The 18,729-nt window shown below is 36.7% G+C and overlaps 1 protein-coding gene across 10 annotated transcripts in view; it reads right to left on the bottom strand.

Moving 5' to 3' along the window:
• LOC106082975 (sodium/calcium exchanger 1) overlaps positions 1–18,729 on the bottom strand; it is a 577,326-nt gene that overhangs the window by 68,118 nt on the left and 490,479 nt on the right. The gene's annotated exons all lie outside the window — the stretch shown is intronic.

The raw sequence follows: 18,729 nt of genomic DNA, 5'->3' as shown, positions 1-18,729 counted from the left end.
ATTTCAGCTTTCTTTATTACTCTTGGCTTTATTTGGTCTGTGCATTGAGACTGCTTCTTTATATAAATCGATCTCCTGATTTTTAGTTATCGATAGTATCGATATTTATTATTAAAACTACCGAAAATATCGAATGTTGCGATAATCGATAGTTTGCCAGCTCTAGTTTGCACGCTTTAAACATCGTACATTGATAGGTATTGGGTTGCCCAAAAAGTAATTGCGGATTTTTCATATAGTCGGCGTTGACAAATTTTTTCACAGCTTCTGACTCTGTAATTGCATTCTTTCTTCTATCAGTTATCAGCTGTTACTTTTAGCTTGCTTTAGAAAAAAAAGTGTAAAAAAGTATATTTGATTAAAGTTCATTCTAAGTTTTATTAAAAATGCATTTACTTTCTTTTAAAAAATCCGCAATTACTTTTTGGGCAACCCAATAGTATTTGTATCGAAGTTTTTGCGGAAATTCAACTATGAAACGAGTGCGACAAACCGAATTCGATTCTTCTTCATTATGATGGATTTTTGTTCCATACACCTGTAGGTGTTTTCAGGATAGTTCTGTGTATCTTCGATCATTAAACTCACCTCAGAGGAGAAATGAGCAAATGATGAAACAAAGATCTTAACTCTTACATACAAATAAGGTTATCTGAAATTTCTCCCCCAAAATCTAACTATCCTTATATTTTGGCATAGTTTACCCATGTCTTAAACATGTAAGTGCTAATAAAAAAAATTTTCATACAAAGGAGTTTTGGAAGTTCGTTCTTAAGTAATTGATGAAACAAGCACACACGTTTGGAGCTATATTTACAATATAAGCTATAGGAAAAGAAAACTGTAACAGAAAAAGAAAAACTTGCGCAGCAAATCAAGTTTGGAAAACTATAGCAAAATGGTAAAAAAATGGGCTTCTAGGGGCTTTTTTTTTTTGGTGCTCATGGGCAGGGACTAGCTAGTGATTCCCAAAAAACTACTTTTAAGGGTTGGAAAAAATTAAAAAAAAACAACATTCAACAATCATTTGTACAACACTCAACTAAATGTTACTTACAAAGTTGGTTTTGTTTTTTTTTTATATATATAAAATTTTATTGAAAAAACAAAAAATGAATTTGGCGTAGGCGATATACAAATTTTGTTTTTTTTTTTTGCAAAGAATTTTTGTTTTTGCAATACAGTTAACACAAGAGAAGTTTCATATTTGTTGTTGGTTAACACGTTGTTTGGCATAGAGTGCGTGCAAATTCGAGTAAGGCGCCGTCACGCATGCGCATCAAAATTTACATCAAACATTGATTTGGTGGTAGTGGTAACGGTGTTGGTTTAATTTTGTTTTTGTTGTTGTTGTTGTAACATGTTCCAATTTAAGATGAATTTTGCAATTTCCAATTGGGAAAGGAAAGCAAAAGAGGGAACATAGAAAGAGGCCAATATTTAGAGACCATTGCATTGAAGATGTTGTTGGTTTGGTTGTTGTTGTTGTTGTTTCGTATTGGTTATATACATTGTTGTTTTATTCGTTTGAATTTTGTTTCGTTTTGGGTGTAAAATTTTATTTGCATTTTCCATGGTGGTGTTTCAATTGTTGCACACAAATAAATACACATCGATTTGTGTGTGTGTGTGTGGGTGTGTGTTTGCATGGGCCACCCCCACACCATAAGGTGTTTGATTTTTGTTTATTTTTCATTCGATTTCCACATATTGTTATTTTAATTGTTAATGCAATTTTATGCCATTAAGTGACGTTTGTAGAGTATTTTTTTTGGATTTTGTTTATTATGCGGTGTTTCCAATATTTGTTTAATTATTTTTTTTTTAAATTTTTTTGTTTCCATTTTGTTAATAGAAATTTTTTGTGCGTTGAAATAGAGTTTTTTTGGTATTCAAAAGAATATGAAAAGAGATTTTTTTTATTTGTTATTTATTTTAGATTTTTTTTATTGTAGTTTATAGACTTAGATATTGATTGAGAGTATAGTTCGTTTCGAGTTTGTTAAATAAACTGTGGCTAATGTGAAAAGAATGATGTTTTTTTTTTGAAAATAAATAAGAGATGTGGATTAATGACAAAGAGAGAAATGGAGTGAGAGCGATAGAGGGGTGATAATGATTTTGGTAAATGCAGTTGCTGTCGGTTAGATAATTATGTACAGGGGGGAAATATACTGAAAATTGTCTAAACATGATTTATTTAACTTAAATTAGGATTAACTTATTTTAAAATCAGTATTTCAATGATATAGCGACTTATTCTATTAACTGTCATTTAAAGAATTATTTATTATTATTTTTTTTAATACGCTTTGCGCTATATTTATTTATCTTAAGTTTTCATTATACCCACCACCATAGGAGGGGGTATACCAATCTAGTCATTCCATTTGTAACACCTCGAAATATTGATCTGAGACCCCATTAAGTATATATCTAGTCTCGATATTCTGATTCTGATCTAGCCATGTTCATCCATTCGTCTGTCGAAATCACGATAGGGATCGAAGACGTAAAGCTAACAGCTTGAAATTTTGCACAGATACTAAGTATAGATGTAGGTCGTTGGGGATTACAAATGGGCCATATCGGATCAGATTTAGATATTTTTTTAGATATATAAACCGATCTCCTGATTTGACTTCTTGAGCCCCTGGAAGCCGTAATTTTTGTCAGATTTCGCTGAAATTTTGCACGTAGTGTTCTGTTATGACTTCCAACAACTGTGTTAAGTACCGTCCAAATCGGCCAAGAATGTGATATAGCTCCTATATAAACCGATCTCCCGATTTGACTTCTTGAGCCCCTGGAAGCCGTAATTTTTGTCCGATTTGACTGAAATTTTGCACATAGTGTTCCATTATGACTTCCAACAACTGTGTTAAGTAAAGTTCAAATCGACCAAGAACCTGATATATCTCCTATATAAACCGATCTCCCCATTTGACTTCTTGAGCCCCTGGAAGCCGTAATTTTTGTCCGATTTGGCGGAAATTTTTCACATAGTGTTCTGTTATGACTTCCAACAAATGTGTCAAGTAGCGTCCAAATCGGTCTATAACCAGATATAGCTCCCATATAAACCGATATCCCGATTTGACTTCTTGAGCCCCTGGAAGCAGTAATTTTAATCCGATTTGGTTGAAATTTTGCACGTAGTATTCCTTTATGATTGTAAGTCATAACGGAATACTACATGCAAAATTTCAACCAAATCGGATAAAATTGTACAATTGTACCAAGTACCGTCCTAATCGGTCCATAATTTGATGTAGCTCCCATATAAACCGATCTCCAAATTTGACTTCTTGAGCCCCTGGAAGCTGCAATTTTCGTCCGATTTCGCTGAAATTTTGCACATGGTGTTCCGTTATCACTTCCAACAACTGTGTCAAGCACCGTCCAAATCGGCCAAGAATCTGATATAGCTTCCATATAAACCGATCTCCAAATTTGACTTCTTGGGTCCCTACAAGTCGCAATTTTTGTTAAATTTTGCTGAAATTTTGCACATAGTGTTCTGTTATGACTTCCAACAACTGTGCCAAAAACATTCCAAATCAGTCTATAACCTGATATAGCTCCCATGTAAACCAGTCTCTCGATCTTCCTTGTTCGGTTCTTAGAAGCTTTAATGTTTGCTGGTTTGACATGAGTTTGAGAGAAGGAAGAGAGATAGATCCATTGATAAGTATACCGATCAACTCAGAATCACGTTCCGATTCAATTTAGCTATGCTATCCGTCGATCTATCTGTCTGTCCGTCCATGTTAATTTGTGTACAAAGTACAGATCGCAATTTTCATCCGATCGTCTACAAATTTGGCACTTCCATTTTCTTGCCCCCAGAGACAAAGACCATTTATATTGGGAAAAAACGGTTCAGCTTTGGATATAGCTCCCATATATATGTTCGTCCGATTTGGACTAAAAATGCAATTATATCGTCATTTGTAAACCGATTCGACCGATTCTCTTACTAGTCCCGATTCTCTTACTAATGCTGAATTTCATAGAAATCGGCTCAGATTGAGATAGAGCTTCCTTCTGACGACGGATGAATTTCAAAGAAATTTGTTTAATTTTTGATATACAATAGCTCCCATATATATGTGCATTTTTTAAGGCCTTTGCTAACCCATTCATCAATCGATCTTCTCAAAAATTTGCACAACGATTAACTCTAAGGCTCCAACAATATATACGGATTTTGATCGAAATTCTACATATCAAATTTAAGCAAATATTAAATTCGACGACTTAGCCTGCATATTAAATATGGTGTAGGGTATCAAAAGGTCAACTTCGCCCGTCTTTACTTGTTTTCTCTGCTTTAGGGAATATTCGACTTCTATTTTTTTAACGGCAGATTTTTTACTAGATTTTGTTTTCGATTCTATCCCACTGTGCGGTCATTGATACCTGTTTTTCAAATAAGGTTAAGGAGCTGTTTGAAGTGGATCTGTAATTAAATGGAGATAAAATGCATACAGTAAAGAGTCTCAGTAAGGTGCCACTGGCTCTTAATTAAATACTGAGTGCCAATGATACTCGAGATGACAAGGCGAGTTATTGGCGCCTTCAAATAACCAATGGCCAACATCAGCGTCTGTTCCCAGGTTAGGGGCGGCTGGCGGCGAGCGTCCGATCTTGGAGCAAGCGTCTTGCCACAACGAGGGAAACGTGTGCAATCCCACAAAACCCATGCGGTTGGGACGCTGGGCCAGTAATCCGCCCCCGGAAAACTGATAACTAATATCAGAAACAAAGAAATAGTTCAAACGGACCCCCCTAACGTTGACGACCCAAGCAAATGAAAAAAGGACCATGACTTGCGGATCTGCACCTGGAATGTCAGCACTCTTTATAGAGAAGGTGCAGTATACGCGCTGGCGGATGTATTAGAGAAGTACAAGGCAGATATAACCGCCTTGCAGGAAATGCGATGGACTGGAAATGGCGTCACTACAACACCAAACGGTGACGAACTATACCATAGCTGCCATAACACGAGGCATAAATTTGACTGTGAATTTGTGGTTAGTCGGAGACTGAAACACCTTGTCTTCAGCTTTACTCCGTTGGATGAGAGGCTATCCACAATCCGCATAAAAGCCAAATTCTTCAACATCAGCCTTAATTGTGCCCATGCCCCGACGGAAGACAAAGACGAACAAGGATATTTTCTACGAGCGCCTAGAGAGAGAATAAGACCGCTGTCCCACCCATGATATTAAAATCGTTCTCGAAGATTTTAATGCAAAAATAGGGGAAAAAGACATTTTTGTCGGAAAGTTTAGCCTCCACGAGATAACGTCCAGTAATGGGTTGAGGCTGATAGATTTCGCCGCGTCAAAAAAACATGGTAGTTAGTAGCCCAGATTTGAACATAAAAATATTCACAAAACCACATGGCTGCCAAAACCAAATTGATCACGTTGTGATAGGTGGAATGCATACACATACAGCGTGTTAGATGTACGATCGATCCGTGGAGCGAATATAGATTCGGATCATTACCTTGTTGCAGCAAAGGTTCGCACCCCTTTGAATATGGCGAGGAAAGTACGATCTGACACTGCACGGAAGCTGGACATTAAAAAGCTGCCAACATAACAAATGGCAGCGGCATACTCCACTTGACTGACCCAATTGCTTGATGAAAGCACTCCTTGTTCCGATGATATAATGAGGCAGTGGCAAACTATTGCCCACTCTATGGAAAATGTCGCGAAATCGGTACTTCGCTACCGGAAGCCTCCTCAAAGAAACCCATGGTACGACCAAATGTGTCGAGATGCTACGGAAGCCTAGAATGCGGCATATAGAGCAACCCTGCAATCAATAGCAACGCGCCCGATGAAGGAGAGGCATCGGGAGAAAAGGAGAGAGGAGAAACGTCTATTCCGCAGAAAGAAAAAGGAAATGGAAAGACGTGAGTGTGAGTGAATTGAGATGTACAGGAGTCAGAATGAAGTCCGGAAATTCTACCAAAGAATTAAACATCAAACCGATAGCTTTGGTGCGGGCACATCCTCCTGCAGAGACAAAGAAGGAAATCTGGTAACTGACACAGATAATATGCTGAGGATATGGAAAGAAGATTTTACCCAACTGCTAGTGTCCGATGTTGGCGGCGACGAGGATACCGCAGAACCAATCCCTGATGCTGGTATAGTCAGAATGAGATCCAAGTAGCAGTGACCCGGCTAAAGAACAACAAGGCAGCAGGAGCCGACGGGTTACCCGCTGAACTATTTAAGATCGGAGGCGACACGCTGATAAGGCGTATGCATCAGCTTATCTGCGCAATGTGGCTAGAAGAACGCATACACGATGATTGGAAGCTCAGCATACTATGTCCCGTACACAAGAAAGGAGACAAGACGGAATGTGACAACTACAGAGGAATAAGTCTCCTTCCCATTGCATACAAGATACTCTCGAGCGTACTGTGTGAAAGATTAAAACCTAAAGTCAATGAGATAATTGGGCCCTATCAATGCGGCTTTAGACCTGGTAAATCCACACTACACCAGATGTTCACACTGCGTCAAATCCTGGTAAAGACTCGAGAAGGACAAATCAACACCTACCATCTCTTTGTTGACTACAAAGCAGTCTTCGATACTCTGTTGAAATCAAGCTATAGTCTTTAAAAATAGAGATATTGAGCTGAAACTTTGCACAGATTCTGTTTTTTGTCCATAAGCAGGTTAAGTGCGAAGATGGGCTATATCGGACTATATCTTGATATAGCCCCCATATAGACCGATCCGCGGATTTAGGGTCTTAGGCCCATAAAAGACACATTTGTTGTCCGATGTCGCCGAAATTTGGGACAGTGAGTTGTGTTAGGCCCTTCGACATCTTTATTCAATTTGGCCAAGATAGGTCCAGATTTGGATATAGCTGCCATATAGACCGATCCGCCGATTTAGGGTCATGCGCCCATAAAATGCACATTTATTGTCCGATGGCGGCAAAATTTGGGACAGTGAGTTGCGTTAGGCCCTTCGATATCCTTATTCAATTTGGCCCAGATCGGTCTATATTTGGATATAGCTGCCATATTGACCGATCTCTCGACTTAAGGTTTTGGGCCCATAAAATGCGCATTTATTGTCCGATGGCGCCAAAATTTGGGACAGTGAGTTGTGTTGGAACCGTCGACATATATCTTTCATTTGGTCCAGATCGGTCCAGATTTGGATATAGCTGCCATATAGACCGATCTCACGATTTAAGGTTTTGGACCCATAAAAGGCGCATTCATTGTCCGATGTCGCCGAAATTTGGGACAGTGATATATGCTAGGCCCTTCGACATCCTTATTTAATTTGGCCCAGATCGGTCCAGATTTGGATATAGCTGCCATATAGACCGATCTCTTGATTGGAGGTTTTGAGCCCATAAAAGGCGCATTTATCATCCGATTTTGCTGAAATTTGGAACAGAGAGTTTCGTTAGGTCCTTTGACATCTTTCTTCAATTTGGTCCAGATCGGCCCAGATTTGAATATAGCTGCCATATATACCTAACTCTCGGTTTAAGTTTTTGGGCCCATAAAAGGCGCATTTATTGTCCAATGTCGTCGAAATTTGGGACAGTGAGTTGTGTTGGACTCCTCGTCTTTCGTCTATAATTTGGCTCAGATCGGTCCAGATTTGAATATAGCTGCCATATAGACCGATCTCTCGATTTAAGGTTTTGGGCCCATAAAAGGCGCATTTATTGTCCGATGTCGCCGAAATTTGGAACAGGAAGTTTCGTTATGCTCTTCGACATACTTCTTCAATTTGGCCAAGATTGGCTCAGATTTGAATATAGCTTCCATATAGACCGATCCGCTGATTTAGGGTCTTAGGCCCATAAATGCCACATTTATTATCCGATTTAGCTGAAATTTGGGACAGGGAGTTTCGTTAAGTTTTTCGACATCTTTTTTCAATTTGGTCCAAATCGGTTCAGATTTGAATATAGCTGCCATATAGACCGATCTCTCGATTTAAGATTTTGGGCCCATAAAAGGCGCATTTATTGTCCGATTTTGCTGAAATTTGGGACTGTGAGTTGTGTTAGGCCCTTCGTCATTCATCTTTAATTTGGCTCAAATCGGTTCAGATTTGAATATAGCTTCCTTATAGACTTATCTCTCGATTTAAGGTCTTGGTTTCGTAAAAGGCGCATTTATTGTCCCATGTCGCCGAAATTTGGGACAGTGAGTTGCATTAGGCTCTTCGTCATTCGTCTTCAATTTGGCTCAGATCGGTCCAGATTTGGATATAGCTGCCATATAGTCTTGGCCCTATAAAAAGCGCATTTATAATCCGATTTCACTGAAATTTGACACAGTGACTTATGTGGGGCTTTTCGACATACGTGTCGTATATGGTTTAGATTTCTATATAGCTGTTATGGGGCATAAGGTATGCATTTTCACCGGATTTTGACGAAAGGTGGTTTACATTTACACCTGAGGTGGTGGGTATCCAAAGTTCGGGTCGGCCGAACTTCACGCTTTTTTACTTGTTAGTTTTTATTTTTTACATTTTTTTAACTATTTTTTTAACCCATTTTTAACCCATTTTTAAAATATTAAATAATTTTATTTTAAACATTGAACATTAACATTTAGGTGTTAATTTTATTGTTTACAATGCAATAGCAAGGAATAGTTAAATTTCAGGCAATGCAGGATCTTAGAGTCTAGTTGAACGTATATGTGTTAGAAGATAAGACAAGTGAAAAGTTCAGTTTTTTTGTTGTAAGTTAGAGGTCCTTAAGATGTGGTGTGAGTTGTTTTTTATTTGACATAGGTTTATAGCAGGTCTTCTTACTCATAGCTAAAGTAGAAACTATGGATAAAGCGATAGCAGAAATGGAAAGATATGAGGTAATGGTACGAAAATGCGAACGAAAAATCAAAGATTTAGCCCAGTTTTTAGATGAACAACTATTGTTATAAGCGTTAAAGTGTTTATCAATTTAATATGAGTTTCTTTAGACGTTTTGTTTGATTGGTATGTCTCCAAAGGGTTTGTTTGTGATTTTTGTTTTTTAGGCTAGCCTTGGTATTTTTTGATTTTATTTAAAGGAGTTTTTTTTTGTCTTCAACTGCAATTTAGCTTAGAAGCTTTTATTAGGGAAGTGTGTGTGTATAACTGTAGCGTTTCACTTTATAGCTGTAGAGTTGAGTTCGAGGACGTTGATTTTATACGGCGTTACACAGCTTACAACCATAGCGCTTTGGGACCAAGGGAGATGGATAGATGGCTGCGGCGTTTTATTCTAAAAAAATTCAATTACTCATGCTCCCAACAGTTATTGACTGTTTTTTTGTGATTCTTAGTTAGGTTTTAAATTTTTTTTAATTAATGGCGATTTTTTTTCGTACGAATAAATTTCAGTTAAAAAATAAAATTTTCATGGTTTTTTGTAGCAAATTTTTTTGAAAATTTTGAGGAAAATGTAGTTTTTGTATAAAAATTTTTCCACAGAAAAACATTTCTGGGCAAATAAATCTTTGTAAGATAACAAGAAAAAGGCAAAGGTCATATCCAAAAAAAAGAGTAAGATTAGAGAGTAATAGGAACATTTGGCAAAAAAGCGCAAGGAATTTTTTTTCGTAACATATTTTTATTTAAAAACAAATTTTCAAAACAAAACATAAGGAGTGGTGGGGTGATTTCAAAATTTCATTAAATCAGTGTGAAATATAACTAAGGACTAGGGAAAAGTGCTGTGCAGAAACTTTTCTAAGGTAAAAATCCAACAAATTTAAGATCAATCAAAACAACTCAACCAAACCAAGGTTATTATTAACAAAAAAAATCATAAAAAATCATATGAAAAAAAACCTTAATTAACATATTAAATTTTTTTATAAATAAAATGAAAAAAAAAATGCTTGCAACACTTCAAGCGTTGAGTGCGTTGCATTTGGAGGGAAAGTTGTTTGGTTTTAATTTTTTTTTTTTAATTGGTGATGAAACTCACTACGTTTGCCTGTGAAAAATATGCAGAAATAAACGAAAAAAAGACAACAACACACAATTATGGATTAATTGTTGCTTGAATCATTATTGCGTTTTTTTTTTGTTTTCAGGGGATAAAGGAAATTTTATGATTATTGACTTGTGGATAATAATTATATAAAATTGTTGGTTTGATATGATAATACCATAGATAGATAGATAACAGTATGAAGCCTAGAAAATTGTGCTTAAAATTTTATTGACAATGACAACATTTATGAAAGTATGAAATAAATTAAAAACAAACACTTATCACTATCATATAGAAGGAATGACTATTGAATTGTATGTAAAATATTTGTATTAATTATAAAATATTATTTAAAGGTAGGTAAAAAGTTATAAAAAATGCATAGTAATAAATTGCAAATGGTATAAAAGATGTTTAACCCATAAGGCATCCACAAACAAAAGAAGACTTTTTGGGAAATATAAGAGTTTCAAAGATTCCTCTAGACTTTCTTATATTCCATTAAAAACATAGTTGAGATTTCTTTCATCACAATAAGAGCTATCCAATTCAAGTTTTACATCAATAATATGGGATTTTTTGGAATATTTTTAAGGCCATACCCCTAAGTAAAGAAAATTTACATGACTAATATAATCATATGTTGCCCAAAAAGTAATTGCGGATTTTTCATATAGTCGGCGTTGACAAATTTTTTCACAGCTTGTAACTCTGTAATTGCATTCTTTCTTCTGTCAGTTATAAGCTGTTAATTTTAGCTTGCTTTAGAAAAAAAGCGTAAAAAAGGTATTTTTGATTAAAGTTCATTCTAAGTTTTATTAAAAATGCATTTACTTTCTTTTAAAAAATCCGCAATTACTTTTTGGGCAACCCAATACATATATGGGGGATTAAATCCAGGATTCAAATTAAGGTGTTCAGCAGTACGGTAAATCCTTGCAATAAAGTGTTTTGGGGTAAGGTTTCAGTGGCAGTCTGTCAAAGGACACAGAAACAGGAGATGGAAGATGCATTCTCATTCCTACCTGCGAATATTCACATCAAACACACAAGTTCCCAAAAAAAATGAGAAACTAAAGAGGAACTTCTTCCGACTGCCAGTGTGGGACACATACATTAAGAGTTAAGAAAGAGAAAACAAGTAAAAGCGTGTTAAGTTCGGCTGGGCCGAATCTCATATACCCTCCACCATAGATCGCATTTGTCGAGTTCTTTTCCGGTATCTCTTTTTAGGCAAACATATGATAAAAGGAAAGAATTGGTATAATATCAAGATATCGTCCGATTCGGACCATAATTGAACGGAATGAATGGAGACCATAGTACAAGTCGTTGTGTAAAATTTCAACCAATTCAAATAAAAATTTGCACCCTAAATGGGCTCAAGAAGTAAAATAGGGAGGTCGGCTTATATGGGAACTGTATTGGGCTATAACCGATTCAGACCATAATTGGTACGTATGTTGAAGGTAATGAGAGAAGTCGTTGTAAAAAATTTTAGCCAAATCGGATAAGAATTTCGCTCTCTAGTGGCTCAAGAAGTCAAGATCCCAGATCGGTTTATATGTCAGCTATATCAGGTTATGGGCCAATTAAAACCATATTTGGCACAGTTGTTGGAAGTTATATGAAAACACTTAATGCAAAATTTCAACTAAATAGGATAAGAAATGCGCTCTCTAGTGGCTCAAGAAGTCAAGATCCAAAATCGGTTTATATGGTAGCCATATTAGGTTATGGACCAATTTAAACCATACTTAGCACAGTTGTTGGAAGTCATAACAAAGTCCATCATGCTAAATTTCAGCCAAATCGGAAAAGAATTGCGTTCTCTAGTGGCTCAAGAAGTCAAGATCCAAGATCAGTTTATATGACAGCTATATCGGGTTTTGGACCAAAATTAACCATACTTAGCACAGTTTTTGGAAATCATAATAAAACACTTCATGCTAAATTTCAGACATATTGGATGAGACATACGACCAATAGTGGCTCAGGAAGTCAAGACCAGCTATACCAGGTTAAGAACCGATTTGAACCACACATAGAATTGCGCAGTCTAGATGTTCAAGAAGTCAAGACCCAAGATCTTTTTATATGGCAGCTATATCAAAACATTGACCGATTTGGTCCATTTACAATCCCAACCGACCTACACTAGTAAGAAGTATTTGTGCAAAATTTCAAGCGCCTAGCTTTATTCCTTCAAAAGTTTGTATGATTTCGACAGACGGACGGACATGGCTAGATCGAATTAAAATGTCATGACGATCAAGAATATATGGGGTCTTAGACGCATATTTCGAGGTGTTACAAACGGAATGACGAAATTAGTAGACCCCCCATCCTATGGTGGAGGGTATTAAAATGGCAGGTGAACGTTCAAACTTATCATCGAAATCCAAAATGTACTTGATAGAAAAAAGGTAAAAGAAGGCAGATACTTTCAATGGTAGCCATAAACAAGAGATTGTAACCATTCAAGATGATCTCGCAGACGCTTGAAAGCCATATCTAAAGTAGATCAGCATTCATATGGCATATACTGCTGTGTCCTTAACAAGATTGGACAAACTTCGGAAAGCTGACCACTGGATTTAGCCAAGAAGAATGTAATACCGTCTGAACAAACCGCAAGGAAACTTTAAAATCAATGAATACTTTAAATGGATCGCGTTGTCGGTACCTTATACCAGAACCAAGTGCTTTATACCAGTACCAGGTGCTTTATACCAGTACCAGGTACTTTATACCAGTATTATGTGCTTTTTAGAAGTATCAGATACTTCAAATAGTACCAAATACTTTATATAGTACCAGGTACTTTATATAATTCCAGGAACTTTATAAATTACCAGGAACTCTATATAGTGCTAGGTACTTTATATAGTACCATGTAGATAGTATAACACCAGACACTTTATATAGTACCAGATAATATATTGTGCTTAATACCAGGTACTTAATACAGTAGCAGGTACTTTATATAGTAGCAGGTACTTTATATAGTACCAGGTACTTCATATAGTATCAGGTACTTTATATAGCACCAGGTACTTACTATAGTAACGGGTACTGTATACAGTACCAGGTATTTATTTAGTATTAGGTACTTTATAAAGTACCGAACTTTATATAGTACCCGGTACATTACTTAGGTTTTTTATTTTGGATAAAATTTTTAATTGAATATTTCTCGGAGGTTTTTTCTGTGTTCCAGGTACTTTATACAATACCAGTTACTTTATACAGTCCCAGCTACTTTATACAGTTCCATGTACTTTTTATAGTACCAGGTACTTTTTATAATACCAAGTACTTTTTGTATACTAGGTGCTTTATGCAGTACAATGCAGTTTATACAGTACCCCGTGCTTTATACAATATCAGATACTTTATACAGTACCAGATAAATTATACAGTACCAAATACTTTATATAGTGCCAGGTACTTTCTATATACCAGGCATTTTACATATACCAGGTACTTTATGTATACCAAGTACTTTATATATACTAGCTATTTTATAGAGCACGAGTACTTTATTAAGTACAGGCAATTTATTAAGTACAGGTTCTTTAATACGTACAGGTACTTTATTAGGTACAAGTACTATACTAAGTAAAAGGTCTCTATTAAGTTAGATTAGGTTAAAAAGAGGGTGTGGATATGTGTCCTATGGCACTATGCGCATACACCTAAGCCAGTACTCGACTTGTTGTGCGCTCTCAATACTATAAAGTGACCACGAAAAAGAAAATCTAAGTAAGGAATTCCGAGCTACTTACAAAATCATTAATTGTTTTCCATAACACGACCCTAAGTCATGTCGTCATATCAGGAATTGTGTCCCCACCTAAGTACCATAAAGGGAAATGCTTCAACGTCATCATCTTCCCCGTCTATCCTACACATGCTATCACTCGCAGCTCCGAACTGCGAGTCCCTTAACTCGAACAGCGTCGAGCCGGAATGCTTTGGGTTAACCAAGTTTATTTATGGCATTCCTCTGGCTTTCACTGCCAAAGCGTTTGCTCTTTCATTGCCCCACAGTAAGGGGCAATGCCCCGGCGCCCAAACGATGCGGATTGGGTTAACCAAGTTTATTTATGGCATTCCTCTGGCTTTCACTGCCAAAGCGTTTGCTCTTTCATTGCCCCACAGTAAGGGGCAATGCCCCGGCGCCCAAACGATGCGGATTGGGTCATTCTCAGATAATAGTACTTGAGGTACTTTATTTATTAAAACCAGGTACTTTATTTTGTACCAGGTACTTTTAAGTACCTCTGGTAGACCAAGAATCGTGGAAATAACTTCTCTGCAACATCATGCATATAATAAGGGCAAATGCACTGAAACAGCCCTTCATAACCTATTCAACAACTTAGAGGGTTCTCTCGCTGTCAAGCAATTTCTTGATTTTGAGGATCCTCGCAGTAATATACAACCGATGTTAAACTTAAGAGAGCTGGAGTTTCTAGGCATCAATACCTTCGTAAGAAAGTGAATGAATAGGTTAGGTTGATAAGAGTGGCAGTCCTTTAAAGACTCCCATAGACAATTTTAAGTCCATTGTGATACCATCGTAGCGACAGACGAAGGCTTCTGGCGGGAGACACAAGGCAACTTGTGTCTTATATACCCGCAAGAGAGCCATTAATAAACAAGTAAGAGTGTGCTAAGTTCCGCCGGGCCGAATCTTATATACCCTCCATTATGGATCGCATTTGTCGAGTTCTATGAGCGGAATCTCTCTTTATTGTCAAACAAAGAATATTGGATAAGAACTGTTATGCTATTGGAGCTTTATCAAGCTATTGTTCGATTTGGACTATAAATGAATGCTGAACATTGTAGAAGTCATTCTGTAATATTTCAGTTCATTCGGATAAGAATTGCGCCTTGTAGGGGCTCAAGAAGCAAAATCGGGAGATAGGTTTATATGATAGCTGTATCAATCTATTGATCGATTCAGACCATACAGGGTGGCTGATGAATATTGCTACAATGATGAATATTGCTACATTTTTTTTTCGGTGTATGGAATACATTTTTCTTTTATTCATGTTAAATTAAATTATTAAATTAATTATTAAATTATTATTAATTAAATTAATTAATTAATTAATTAAATTAATTATTAAATTATTATTATTAAATAGAAAAAAAGTTATTACATTTTTTTTTGGTAGCGGCTTTCATCAGCCACCCTGTATTAGACCCACTCCACGGAAAATGACGTGAAATCCGTACTTGGGTACCGGAAGCCTCCTCCAAGAAACCCATGGTACAACCAAGAGTATCGAGATGCTACTGAAGCCAAGAATGGGGCATATAGAGCAACCCTGCAATCAGTAGCAACGGGCCAGATGAAGGAGAGGTATCGGGAGAAAAGGAGAGAGGAGAAACGTCTATTCCGCAGAAAGAAAAAGGAAATGGAAAGACTTGAGTGTGAGCGAGTTGAGATGTGCAGGAGTCAGAATGAAGTCCGGAAACTTCGAAAGAATTAAACATCAAACCGAACGCACATCCTCCTGCAGAGACAAAGAAGGAAATCTGATAACTGACACAAATAACATGCTGAGGATATGGAAAGAACATTTTACCCAACTGCTAGTGTCCGATGTTGGCGGCGAAGAGGATACCGCAAAACCAATCCCTGATGATGGTATAGAATGTTTACCTCCTAGTCAGAATGAGGACCAAGTAGCATTGAACCAACTAAAGAACAACAAGGCTGCAGAAGCTGAACTATTTAAGACTGGAGGCGACACGCTGATAAGGCGTATGCATCAGCTTATCTGCGCAATCTGGCTAGAAGAACGCATACCCGATGATTGGAACTTCAGCATACCATGTCCCATACACAAGAAAGGAGACAAGACGGAATGTGCCAACTACAGAGGAATAAGTCTCCTCCCCATCGCATACAAGATACTCTCGAGCGTACTGTGTGAATGATCAAAACCTAAAGTCAATGAGATAATTGGGCCCTATAAAGGCGGCTTTAGACCTGGTAAATCCACCCTGGACCAGGCCCTATCAATGGGGCTTTAGACCTGGTAAATCCACCCTGGACCAGATATTCACACTGCGCCAAATCCTGGAAAAGACCCGAAAAGGACAAATCAACACCTACCATTGCATTGTTGACTACAAAGCCGCCTTCGATACTCCTTTACGTTCAAAGGTATTGGAAGCCATGTCCGAGTTTGGTATCCCTGCAAAATTGATAGCACTCTGCAGGGTGACACCTGCTTATACGCGTTTCTCAGTAAGAATAGGAAAGAATCTCTCCGAACCATTTAATACCAAACGAGGTTTCAGACAAAGAGACAGTCTATCGTGTGATCTCTTTAATATCCTGCTGGAGAAGATTATACGAGATTTAGATGTCAATAGATATGGCACACTAATCACAAGAGAACACATGCTACTCGCCTATGCAGACGACATCGACGTCAAAGGTCGGACACCGGAAGTAGTAACTGCAGCCTTTGAAAGTATGGAAAGAGAGTCAGTGAAAATGGGTCTGGCAGTAAATGGAGATAAGACGAAATGGATGGTTTCAACTCCCAAAAAGCCTTGCACAACCGAGCAGATAAAGAAAATGGAGAAAGTTGGGAATCACATCTTGGAGATTGTCAGCAACTTCATCTATCTTGGCACCGCCGTAACCGAAACAAATGACACCAGTTTTGAGTTTACTGGCAAACAGATGCTACTTTGGACTAGATAAACAGTTTAGAAACCAGGCCACCTCTCGACAGACGAAGATTGTACTATACAAGACACTGATACTACCCGTGCTGTTATATGGCTCTGAAGCATGGGTACTTGTGAAAGCAGATGAGGCAGTACTTGGAGTATTTTAGAGAAAGATTCTTCGTAAAATATATGAACTAGTTTGAGTTAATGGAGAATATAGGCGACGAGCTGTATGACGACGATAGCTTAGTTACACGCATCAAAATACAACGGCTGCGTTGGCATGTTGTCAGAATGGATGAAGAAGCTCCAGCAATGAAGTCTTTTGAAGGCAAACACGGTGGTACACGCAAACCGGGAAGACCAAAAGCCCGATGGAAAGATCAAGTTGTGGGAGACACCTCGAAACTTGGTGTCAGAGATTTTAGAATGAGCGCAGAAGATCGAGGCGCTTGGAACGCTACGTTCGACTCGGCTACGTTCGGGGTCTCAGACGCATATTTCAAGGTGTTATAAACAGAATGACGAAATTAGTATACCACCATCCTAGGGTGGAGGGTATAAAAATGGCGGTCTTAACTGAGTGTTATGCACTGGCAGTTTACTGCAGTTGTCAATTGAAATTTTTTTTATATATTTTCCTCAAAAAGGCTTCTTTTGCTTGGATTTGTAAAGGTTTAATAAAGGAGATAAAAAATTAAATATATAATAAAAATAGTAATAATAATATTGTTTTAATGTAATAGAATTTGTATGATTAAAAAAATATTTTATCACAACATTTAATATGACATGAGGCAGAGAAAGTGTTTTGATGACAAAATGTAGACGATGAAGAAATGTAAAATGTGATCTTTTTCGATCGTAAAGGAAAATTAATTTGTTTTGGAATAACATTTATACAAGAAATATTTTGTAGCCAATTTTACCAAACACCAATAACAACACCAATTATGTTTTTTCTTTTAAGAGAACCCAAAAATATTTTGTTGTAATTTTTAAAGCAAAAAAATAAAAAACAAAAATAAGGAAATAAAAATTTGCGTAAATGCACATTTATATATATCATAAAGAATATATAGAGAAAGACTTTAACAGTCATAGAAAATGCAATAAAAAGCACAAAAAGACGTAGATCTATAGAGAGAAGATATGGCTTTTTGCAGAAGCTTGAGAAAATTCAATAAATTTGTTGTTTGATTAATTGAAAGTTGGAAGATATTTGATATTGCCAAAGGAGTAACAGGAATAATATCCTGGAAAACTGAAAACATTATAGACATTAGAAGGAAACAATGTGTTACTGTTTGTGGTCGAAAGTCCTTTACTTTGTAAGGGAAAAACTTAATCAAGGAAACAACGCTTTGAAATTATGAAGAATAGAGAATATTTCGTTTAAAGTATGACTAAAATTGAAGATATAAATTCAAAAAACCAAGTTCATTACGTTATTCCCAAGAGCAAGTCATTAAGGGAGTATGCTCGGAACGATTTATTAAGAAATTCTTATTTCAAAACTTAATCAGTTCTTAAATGGCTCCTTTGTCACAAACAGTAGATAACATCACAAGAAAAAAGTAAATGAAAACATTCTTTGAACTGCACCATTAGCCAATCAAACATAGAAAAAAATGCTTTTGTACATAATTTATTTCCCTTTAAGGAGTTTTTTTTTCGTCTTCTTGCACATGTACACACATAATACATTGCAAAAGTACATCAAAGAACTTTTGACATTGTGACATCAAACATTGATTGATAGAGCGAGCGAGCCAGCGACAGAGGGAAAGAGATTTAGAGAAGTATGTATATGGAACTCTTCACCATCATGGAGCGTACACACTTTATATGCACACCAACATTGAATGCAGACAGAAAAGCAAAGACACGCACACACGCACACACATATATATATTGTATTAGAAATATAGTAAAACACACACAGCCATACGCAGAAATAAATTTTTTGTAATTTTTTTATGCATTTTTGTTTTTGTCTTGTTGTTGTTGTTG

This window comes from Stomoxys calcitrans, chromosome 2 (assembly GCF_963082655.1).
Source record: "Stomoxys calcitrans chromosome 2, idStoCalc2.1, whole genome shotgun sequence".
NCBI classification, from domain to species: domain Eukaryota; kingdom Metazoa; phylum Arthropoda; class Insecta; order Diptera; family Muscidae; genus Stomoxys; species Stomoxys calcitrans.
Note: the sequence above shows the minus strand (reverse complement) of the source record. Positions and strands in the feature narration are given on the sequence as shown.